Here is an 11,139-nt window from a genome sequence, read left to right on the forward strand (position 1 = left end):
TTAAAATATAACTGGAACCACATATTCAAAAGTTCATTTATATATTTATTTTTTTTTAAATCACAGTTGATTAAATTTGTATCCCAGTTGTAGCCCTCTCGCACATCCTCTCCCAATCCAACCCTCCCTCCCTCATTTCCTCCCATTCCCCTCCCTAAGTCCACTGATAGGGGAAGACCTCCTTCCCTTCCACCTGACCTTAGCCTTTCAGGTCCCATCAGGACTGCCTGCATTGTCTTCCTCTGTGGCCTGGTAAGGATGTTTCCTCACCAGGGGAAGGTGATCAAAGAGGCAGCCACTGAGTTTATGACAGAGACAGTCCCTGTTCCCATTACTAGGGTACTCACTTGGTGACTGAGCTGCCATGGGCTACATCTGTGCAGCAGTTCTAGGGGCTCTAAGTTATCGCCATGCATGGTCCTTGGTTGGAGTATCAGTCTCAGAAAAGACTGTGCCCAGAATTTTTGGATATGTTGCTCTCCTTGTGGAGCTCCTGTCCCCTCCAGATCTTCCTATCTCCCCCTCCTTTCATAAGATTCCCTGCACTCTACTCAAAGTTTGGCTATGAGTCTCAGCATCTCCTTTGATACATTGGTGGGAAGAGTCTTTCAGAGGACCTTTGTGGTAGGCTTCTGTCTTGTTGATCAGTCTTGCTCTTTCTCACACAATTAGGAATAGTGCTTCCTCAAGATCTAGCTATAGCACTGCTAGGCATATATCCAAAAGATGTTCAAGTATACAACAAAGGCATTTGCTCAACCATGTTCATAACAGGTATATATGTTATAGCCTGAAAATGGAAACAACCCAGTTGTCCCTCAACTGAAAAATGAATACAGAAATTGTGGTACACGATGGCATACTACTCAGCAATTAAAAACAAGGAAATCATGAAATTTGCAGGCAGATAGTCGGAACTAGAAAAGAACATCCTGAGTGAGGTATCCCAGAAGCAGAAAGACATACATGCTATATACTCACTTATAAGTGGATATTAAACATATAATATAGGACAAGCATACAAAAATCTGTATACCAAAAGAAGTTAAGCAAGAAGGAGTACTCTTGGTGAGATGATCAATCCTCACTCAGAAAAGCAAATGGGATGGACATTGGAAGAGGGATAAAACAGTCAAAAGTTTTAAAAATATAATTGGTACCACATATTCAAAACATTAGAAAATTTTTTTCTGTCCTCTCTTTTTGTATATGTTTCTTATGAATTTTCATAAGTAATTATTCCCACATTGGGCTAAAGCACACATTGGTATTGCAAAATTTATTTTAGGAGCTTAACAGTGGCCTTTAACAGCAGTGGAATTTTTTTGTGAGCTATACTGGTTTGTAATAATAAAATGCCTCAAAAAGAGATGAAACACTTTGAAAATAGGTTATTTTTTCGATTTCATTTTTAATTATTTTTAATTTTTTTGTATTAATTAGAGTTTATTCACTTTGTATCCCAGTTGTAGCCCCCTCTCCCATCCCCTCCCAATCCTATCCTCCTTCTTCTTCTTCTATGCCCTTCCACCAATCCAATGATAAGGGAGGCTCTCCTCCCCTTCCATCTGACCTTAGTCTACCTGGTCTCATCTGGATTGGCTACATTGTACTGCTCTGCCTCAGGGGGTAACCATTTATCATTACAAATGTCTTTAGCATCATATTTAAAATTTATAAAAGATCTTCATTTACTTTTATTTTATGTGTATGAATGTTTTCCCAGCATGTATGTATGTGGTCTATGTGTGTCTGCTGTTTGTAGAGGCTAGAGGAGGGAGTCAGATTCTTTGAAACAGGTGTTCCAGCTAGTTTTTGTCTTTAATTTGGGCACTGGAAACTAAATCAGGTTCCTGTAGGAGTGGAAAATACTCATAAAAATTTTTAATATATATGTTTAGAGATCAATACATTGACAAAGATTCTCTGTACTATTAATTGAACATTTACGGAAAATTTCCTTGTTTCCTCCCTTTTCTTCACCTATCACATTCAATTCATTAGCAAATTTTGTGAAACACATTTTCTAAAAAATAATTCTGAGTCTACCTGCTATCAATTTAATTTGCTCAAATTCTAGCCAATGCATATGTCTGCTTAACTTCCATCCTTTTAGCTTTTTTTTCCAGTTTGTTCTCCCCACAGAATACAAAGTTAACTGTATGGTAATGTAAATCTTCTAGTGGATTTCCATTATAATTATAAGCAGATCAAAATCACACTTTACCATTAAATGCCTGAATTATGTAGCCCTTGCAGATCTCTCTGATTACATAGTACTATTCTCTGAGTCCAAGCTGCTCCAGTGACTCTGGCATTTACTATATCCCTTCACTACTAGATCTCTGTTTTTCCTCTTAGGGAGCTTCAAAGGCTATATTTTTTTCCCATTTGCCTAGTCGTGTTGTCTTATTTCATTCTTCTTATGCAGATCTGAGAGTATGTAATGACTCTCTAAAGATGTCTCTCACACTTATTTCATTGACTTATTGTTTGTCTCTGTCTTCCTCTGTCTCTCTCTCTCTTTCTCTCTGTGTTTGTGTGTGTGTAACATGATAATCTTTGAAACCATTTTATTCACTTTCTTTGAATGTCTATAGATACATCACATATGATGAGTTTATTAAAGGTCCTGATCTGTTCAATAATATATACTCCTTGTTCAATAGTATACACTCATCAACTTTTAAGGATTAGAGATGACTCAAAATATGACTTAAAAATACCCATCACTCAATAAATATGTCTTAAAATAGTGAATGAGTTCCTTCCTCTATAAGAAACAATTGGGAGAGCTAGAAGAATAGGTTCTAGATCAGAAAAGAGCATAGGTGACAAGTATTAAGAAAGTATTAATTAGAGACTGGTTATTTATCACTCTTTTTTACATATTTTTTTCAGTGATGGACCCAATGGTCTTACAGATGATGAAAGTCTGTCACTAGACTTTTAAAAGCAGAGGGAATTAAACAGTTGAGAGATTAACTATATATATATATATATATGTTTCTTCATACACAATAGAGTTACACTAAATCAGTAATTCCAAAATGTCAGTTCAATAAGACTGGGTTACAGAGAAAAATACAGAAAGCTGGAAGCACCCAGGTGACCTGAAAAGGGGAGTTATGGTGATATGCATTTTCTACAAATATTGATAGGTTAAAATAGAACCTTAAAAAGATTCTAAAAAAAAAATTCCCTAAATATCCATTATTTTTATCTACTATGTGCTAAAATTCCATTAAATTAAACTACTGGACTAACAATTCTTGTACAATTACAATGCACATAGCACACATTCAGTAAATGTTTATTGAATATATAGAGTATTTACAAGTAGTTGAATCAGAATATTCACGAATATTTGTATAAATCAAAGAAGCCTTCCAAACATTTCGACCAGGAAGTGAATGCAATCTACACAAAGGTTCAGGATCAAAAACAAACAAACAAACAAACAATCCAAAACCAAAATGGTGGTGAAAAGATTGTCATTGCTAACATAAGGGGGATCCAAGATGGCGTTGTCAGGACTACACTCTTTCTGACCAGCAGCACAGCAGAATCTACACAGTGACCAACAGACAGAACTCTGGGTCCTAAAACACCAGTAATTGTGTTTCTCAAGTGAGAGGAAACCCCAGGGTGTAGGATTCAATCAGTTTCAGCTCATCCAGCTAAACATTGGAAGATTTCCTGGTTCCACCAGGTGCTTGGTTGCCAGCCTAGAGCCACATGCTGACATGCTCTGATAACTGTCCAAGTCTGAACTGTGGGCCCCACAACACCAGAGACTGGGATTTCCAGTCAAGAGAAAACCCTATAGTGCAGGAAAAGATTGCAACCGACCTTAGGTCACTGAGACAATCCCTGGAATAGAACCGGGGTCTGCCAGGTACCCAGCAACCAGACCAGTGCAGGGCACACAAGTGCCAGCACAGAGTTCTGCCTGTGTGCCTGACTCACTGCCACAGATAGAACTGTGGGCCCCAGCGCACCAGAGACAGAGTTTCTCTGTTGGGTGGACACCCACAGTGAGGGGAACAGCTGGTCTGACCTAAGAGCACTCAGCTGACACCCCCCAAAAAAAAAGTTTTCAGGATAAGTTTCAGAGACACTCAAGCGCCCAATTGCCAACAAGGCTGAGCCACATGCCTGTGCCTGTGTGTTCTACTCCCCATTCCAGACAGAATTGCAGTCTCCAAAACACTACAGCCTGGGTGTCACTGTCAGGTGACCCCACAGTGGGGAAAACATCAGGTCCAACCCTCAGGACACCCAGCTCCAGAAGACTTCCTGGGTTCATGCAGGCTCTAGGCTCTGGTCATCTACTGCAGGCATGAGTGCCAGGCTCACCTGACATTTGATTACCATTAGGGCACTGGGGCACTCAGCTGCAACCTTAGACCGACAAAAGCCTGAGAGCCATTGGAGCAGCCCTCAGATACTGTTCCAAGGTGTAAACAGTTATCTCTAGCTAAACTGATGAAACCACAGGACACCCTGGTACTTCAAGAGGGCTGCACCCAACAAATATACCTTAAGTGCAGCAGCAACTCATTAAATTCAGGCAAGAAACCCAGCAGCAGGGCAGGTGTCTCCAGGACTTCTACTGAAGAGAGCCTTCAGGAATACCAGTTACCACACTAGTCCATATCCCTGAGGTGAACTGTGATAATTCCTGAGAAGCACCACCATTCAATTGACCATACCCAAAAAGCTGAGGAGATCTCATTCAGAAACCTGTCAAGATGTTTTGGTTCTGTTGCTCTCCTTGTGGAGCTTCTGTCCTCTCCAGATCTTACTGTTTCCCAATTCTTTCATAAGATTCCCTGCAATCTACCCAAAGATTGGCCATAAGAAACTCCAAAAGGAGAGCAACATAACCAAAAAATCTGAGCACAGGGGTCTTCCATGAGACTGATATTCCAACCAAGTAGCATGCATGGAGATAACCTAGAACCCTGAACAGATGTAGCCCATGACAGTTCAGTCTCCTAGTGAGTCCCATAGTAATGGGAACAGGGACTGTCTCTGACAGGAACTGATTGGCCAACCCCTGAGGGGGGAGCAGCCTTACCAGGCCACAGAGGAAGACAACACAGCAACTCCTGATGAGACCTAACCAACTAGGATCAGAAGGAAGGAAAAGAAGACCTCCCCTAGCAGTGGATTTGAGGAGGGACATGCATGGAGAAGGAGGAGGAAGGAAGAGATTGGGAAGGGAGGAGGAAGGAAACTACGGGGGGACACAAAATAAATAAAGTGTAATTAATAAAATTGTTTTTAAATATTGTAGAATGAAAAAAAAAACTGTCAAGGGGATTGTCCCCACCCAAGAACTCCAGCAGGCATCAGTAGTAAACAGACAACAACAGAGACAGCCAGATGGATAGAGGCCAAAGTAAAAGCACAACTAACAAAAGGTAAAGCAATATGTCATCTCCAGAACCAAGATATCCAGGGGCAAGTAGCACAGCAAGCCCTAAAGTAAGTGAAATTTAAGAAGATGACCTTACATCTATGCTTATGAAGAAGTTAGTGGAGGAAACAAATAAAATGCATAAAGAATTAGTGGAAAAATAAAGTAAAACAGATTGGGGCCATCCCAAAAGAAACACAGAAAGATGCAGCAAAAAAGTTTGTGGCTTTACAGAGAGGAAATAATTCACTGAAAGAAATAAAAGAAAGAGAGGAATGATCAAACAAACAAGTGAAGGAATTGAAGGAAAAACAGGAAAACAAAATCAGACAGGTGAAGAAATCAACAAAACGGTTCAAGATCTGAAGATAGAATTGGAAAAATTAAAGAAATCACAAAAGGAAGAAATTATGAAGAAAGAGAACGTAGGAAAGAAAACAGGAACTACAGAGGTGAGCATAACCAACAGAGTACAAGAGACAGAAGAAAGAATCTCAGGTGTGGAAGATACAATGGAACAAATCAATGTGTCCATTAAAGAAAATAATAAATCTAAAAATCTCCTGATAAAAACCACCCAAGAAACCCAAGACAACATCTAACAATAACAGGAACAGAGGGAAAAGAAGATTCCTGCCTCTAAGGACCAGAAAATATTTTCAACAAAATCATAGAAGAAAATTTCCCCAACTTAAAGGAGAGGCCTACAAGAATACAATAGGACTACAGAACACCTAATAAATTAGACCAGAAAAGAAAATCTGCCTGACACATAATAATCAAAACAGTAAGTATATAGAACAAAGAAAAAATACTAAAAGCAATAAGGGAGAAGGGCTAAGTAATACATAATGGCAAAACCATTAGAATCACACTTGACTTCTCAACAGAGACTATGAAAGACAGAAGGGACTAGAAGGATATCATGCAGATGCTAAGAGAAGACAGATGTCAGCCCAGGCTACTATAGCCAGCAAAACTCTCAGTCATCATAAAGAAGGAAAACAAGATATTCAATGACAAAAACAAATTTCAACAATACCTAGACCCAAATCCAGCATTGCAGAAGATACTGGAAGGAAAAATAGAACCCAAGAAAATGAGATAATTTCAAGAAAACACAGGAAATAAATGTCAATACAGCAAAACAGAAAGTAGCCAAGCACACAACCACATTACACAGGCAACATCAAAAATCAAAGGATCTAACAACCACTGGTGATTAATCTCTGCCAACATCAGTAGATTCAATTCTCCAATAAAAAGACACAGACTAACAGAATGGATGCATAAACAAGACCCAGCAATCTGTTGCATACAAGAAACACACCTAAGTCACAAAGATAGAGATTACCTGAGAGTAAAGACCTAGAAGACAGCTTTCCAAATGAATGGACCCAAGAAGCAAGCAGGAGTAGCCATTCTAATATCTAATGAAATAGATTTTCAGTCAAAATTAATAAAAAGAGATGGGAAGTATACTTCATACATATTGAGGCAAAATTCCACCATGAAGATATCACTATCCTGAACACCAATGCCCCTAATACAAGGGCACACACATTAGTAAAAGAAACATTAATAAAATTTAAACAACACAAGGATCCTCGCATACTAATAGTGGGAGACTTCAACACCCCACTCTCACAAAGTACAGGTCAACAAAACAGAAATTAAAGAAAGAAACAATAACTCTATCAGAGGTCATGAATCAAATGAACCAAACAGACATCTACAGAACCTTTCACCCAAACAGAAAAGAATTTACATATATCTCAGTACCTTATGGAACCTTCTCCAAAATAGACCATACAGTTGTTCATAAAGTAAGCCTCAACAGATATAAGAAGATTGAAATAATTCCTTGTATACTATCTGATCTCTATGTACTAAAGCTGGACCTCAAAAACAACAGAAATAGCAAAAAGCATACAGACACATGCAAACTGAACAACCATGTTACTAAATGACAGCTGTGTTAGGGAAGAAATAAAAAAAAGAAATTAAAGACTTCCTAGAATTCAATGAAAATGAAGGCACAACACACCCAAACTCATGGGACACAATGAAAGAAGTGCTAAGAGAAAAGTTCATAGCACTAAGTGCCTTTGCCTTCAAGAAGAAATTCAAAACATCTCATTCAAGCAACTTAATGGCTCACCTAAAAGCCCTAGTAAAAAAAGAACCACACACCAAAGAGTAGTAGATAGCTGGAAATAATCAAACTGAGGGCAGAAATCAATTAAAAACAAATAAAACAGTTCAAAGAATCAATAAAACCAAGAGCTGGTTCTTTGAGAAAATAAACAAGGTAGACAAACCCTTATCCAAACTAATAAAATGCAGAAATACACTATACAAGTCAACAAAATCAGAAATGAAAAGGGGGACATAATGCCACATATTGAGGAAATCCAAACAATCATTGGATTTTACTTAAAAAGCCTATATACCACAAAATTTGAAAATCTAAAAGAAATGGACCATTTTCTTGATCAATTCCACTTGCCAAAGCTGAATCAGGACCAGAGAAATCAATTAAATAAACCTAAATCCCATAAGGAAATAGAAGATGTCATCAAAATCTACCATGCAAAAAATGCCCAGGGACAGATGTTTTCAGCACAGAATTCTACCAGACTTTCAAAGAAGAGCTAACACCAATCCCGCCTCTGAGAAAAAGGTATCGGACGGGTCTGATGCTCTTTGGGTGGATGACACCTAAATGAACATCTGTACAAAGTCCCAATTTATTTCTAATATCAGAGATCAGACCTCTACTCTTGCCTGATGCGTCTAAAACAAAAAAGGGGAACTGTAGAGAGCTGCGGAATGCTATGCCTTAAAGATGGAGCTGGTTTCCGCCTTCCACCTTCCCGATGGTGAATACTCTCTGTCACGAACAACTCCACATTTGGCTAAGGCCGAGGATCTGGCTTGCTTCCATGTATGTGGACCTATCTGCATTGCCCCCGTGGCACGCCTGGGTTGGCTACCCAGAGGCTATTTAAGGATTGTTCAATGTTCCTGAATAAACTGCATTGAAAAAAAAAATACTCTTCAAACTATTCCACAAAATAGAAACAGAAGGAACACTACCACACTCATTCTATGAAGCCACAGTTACCTTGGTATCTAAACCTCAAAAAGACCCAACAAAAAAAGAGAATTTCAGGCCAATCTCCCTTATGAATATTGATGCAAAAATACTCAACAAAATACTTGCAAACTGAATACAAGAACACATCAAAGATATCATCCATTATGACCAAGTAGGCTTCATCACAGGCCTGCAGGGGTGGATCAATATACGGAAATCCATCAAAGCGATCCACCATAAAAACAAACTAAAGAAGAAAAACTACATGATTATCTCCTTAGATGCTAAAAAAGCATTTGACAAAAGACAACACCCATTCATGTTTAATGTCTTGGAGAGATCAGGAATACAAGTCACATACCTAAACACAATAAAGGCAATACACAGCAAGCCTAAAACAATATCAAACTAAATGGAGTGAAACTTAAATCAATCCCACTGAAATCAGGGACAAGACAGAGCTGCCCACTAACTCCATATCTCTTCAACATAGTTCTAGAAATCCTTAATAGAGTAATAAGACAATTAAAGGAGATCAAGGGAATGCAAATTGGAAAGGAAGAAGTCAAAGTATCACTCTTCACAGATGATATGAGAGTATACCTTAATGACCTTAAAAATTCTACTGGGGAAATCCTACAGCTGATAAACACCTTCAGCAAGGTGGCTGAATACAAAATTAACTGAAAAAAACAAAATCAGTAGCCCTCCTGTATGCAAAATTCAAAATGGCTAGGAAAGAAATTACAGAAACAACACACTTCACAATACCATATAGGACATAAAGTACATTGGTGTGACCCTAAGCATGCAAGTCAAAGATTTGTATGAAAAAAATTTTCAGTCTCTGAAGAAAGGATTAGAAGTAGATATTGGAAGCTGGAAATATCTCCCATGCTCATGTCTTGGCAGGATTTACATAGTAAAAATGGCCATCTTACCAAAAGCAATCTACAGATTCAATGCAATTCCCATCAAATTACCAACACAATTCTTTACAGACCTTGAAAGAAAAACTCTCATCTTCATATGGACTAACAAGACACCCAGAATTGCTAAAACAATCCTTTATAATAAAAGATGTCCTGGAGATATCTCAATCTCTGAGCTATACTATAGGGCAACAATACTAAAACTGCATGGTTTTGGCATAGACACTGACTGGTGAATCACTGGAATAGAATAGAAGACCCTGAAATATTCCACACACTTATGGACACCTGATTTTTTACAAAGTTGCCAAAACCAATCAATGGAAAAAAGACAGCATCTTCTACAAATGGTGCTAGTCTAACTGGATGTCTACATGTAGAAAAATGCAAATAGATCCATACTTATCACCCTGCACAAAACTAAAGTCCAAGTGGATCAAACACTTCAATATAAAAACAGATACACTAAACCTGTTAAAAGAAAAAGGGAAAAAGCCTTGACTCATTAACACAGGAGACAACTTCCTGAACAGAACACGAAAAGCACAGGCCCTAAGATCAACAATCAATAAATGGGACTTTATGAAACTGAAAAGCTTCTGTAAAGCAAAAGACACTGTTATCAGAACAAAATGACTGCCTACAGATTGGGAAAGAATATTCACCAACCCTATATCTGACAAAGGGCTAATATCCACAATATATAAAGAACTCAAGAAGTTAAACAGCAACAAATCAAATAATCCAATTTAAAAATGGGGTACATTGCTAAGCAAGGAAATCTCAAAGGAGGAATACCGAATGGCAGAGAAACAATTAAAGAAATGTTCTACATCCTTAGTTATCAGGAAAATGCAAATGAAAACAACCCTGAGATTTCACCTTACAGCCATTAGAAAGGCTAAGATCAAAAACTCAAGTGACAACACATGCTGGAGACGATGTGGAGAAAGTGGAACCCTACTTCACTGCTGGTTCGAATGTAAACTTGTACAAACACATTGCAAATCAATCTGGCACTTTCTCAGTCAATTAGGAATAGTGCTTCCTCAAGATCCACCTACACCACTCCTAGGCATATATACAAAAGATCATTAAGTATACAACAAGGACATTTGCTCAACCATGTTTGTAGCAGCTTCCTTTGTAATAGCCAGAAACTGGAAACAACCCAGAAGCCCCTCGGTCGAGGATGGATACAGAAATTGTGGTACATCTACACAATGGAATACTACTCAGCAATTAAAACAAGGAAATCATGAAATTTGCAGGCAAATGGTGGGAACTGGAAAAAATCATCCTGAGTGAGGTATCGTAGAAGCAGAAAGACACACAGGGTATATACTCACTCTTAAGTGGATATTAGATATATATGATATAGGATAAACATACTAAAATCTGTACACCCAAAGAAACTAATCTAAAAGGAGGATTCTGTCTAAGATGCTCAATATCCATTCAGAAAGGCAAAGAGGATGGACATCAGAAGAAGAAGAAAACAAGTAACAGAACAGGAGTCTACCACAGAGAGCCCCTGAAAGGGTCTACCCTGCAGGGTATCAAGGCAGATGCTGAGACTTGCATCCAAACTTTGGGTATAGTGCAGGGATTCTTATGAAAGAACTGGGAAATAGTAAGATTTGGAGAGGACAGGAGCTCCCAAGAAGAGCAACAGAACTAAA

The sequence above is a fragment of the Meriones unguiculatus genome, chromosome X (assembly GCF_030254825.1).
Source record: "Meriones unguiculatus strain TT.TT164.6M chromosome X, Bangor_MerUng_6.1, whole genome shotgun sequence".
NCBI lineage: Eukaryota > Metazoa > Chordata > Mammalia > Rodentia > Muridae > Meriones > Meriones unguiculatus.